The sequence below is a fragment of the Penaeus monodon genome, chromosome 23 (genome assembly GCF_015228065.2).
Source record: "Penaeus monodon isolate SGIC_2016 chromosome 23, NSTDA_Pmon_1, whole genome shotgun sequence".
NCBI lineage: Eukaryota > Metazoa > Arthropoda > Malacostraca > Decapoda > Penaeidae > Penaeus > Penaeus monodon.
Window position 1 is genome coordinate 42,052,633 of NC_051408.1, and position 416 is coordinate 42,053,048.

Consider the following 416-nt stretch of genomic DNA (forward strand, 5'->3'; position numbering starts at 1 on the left):
TTTGCTGCTATTGTTACTGAAATGTATCTGAATATTAATATAAAATAGCAATATATCATATCTATTTTCGCAGCCGAGTGAAGCAAAATGAGATTGCTTTGATAAAAACGGACCATAAAGTTGCTTTAACGATAAATACATTTGCATACAATCAGATAAGCATATGGCTAAGTGCATAAATGTACTTATAGCGAAATAGGGTTTAGAGGTGAATATATGCACAGGATAAATTATGTAAATTACCACTCAAGGTCATGTCGTAGTTCACGTCACAGGTTATGTCCAGTATCAAGAAGGTATCCAGTTCATGCTATTTATATAAAACAGTTGCTTTGGTTTTCCCGCGTGAGATATGCTTATATGTTTTCACACGTTAGGGCCCCGCGTTCATAAATTTAGATATATATGTACAACAG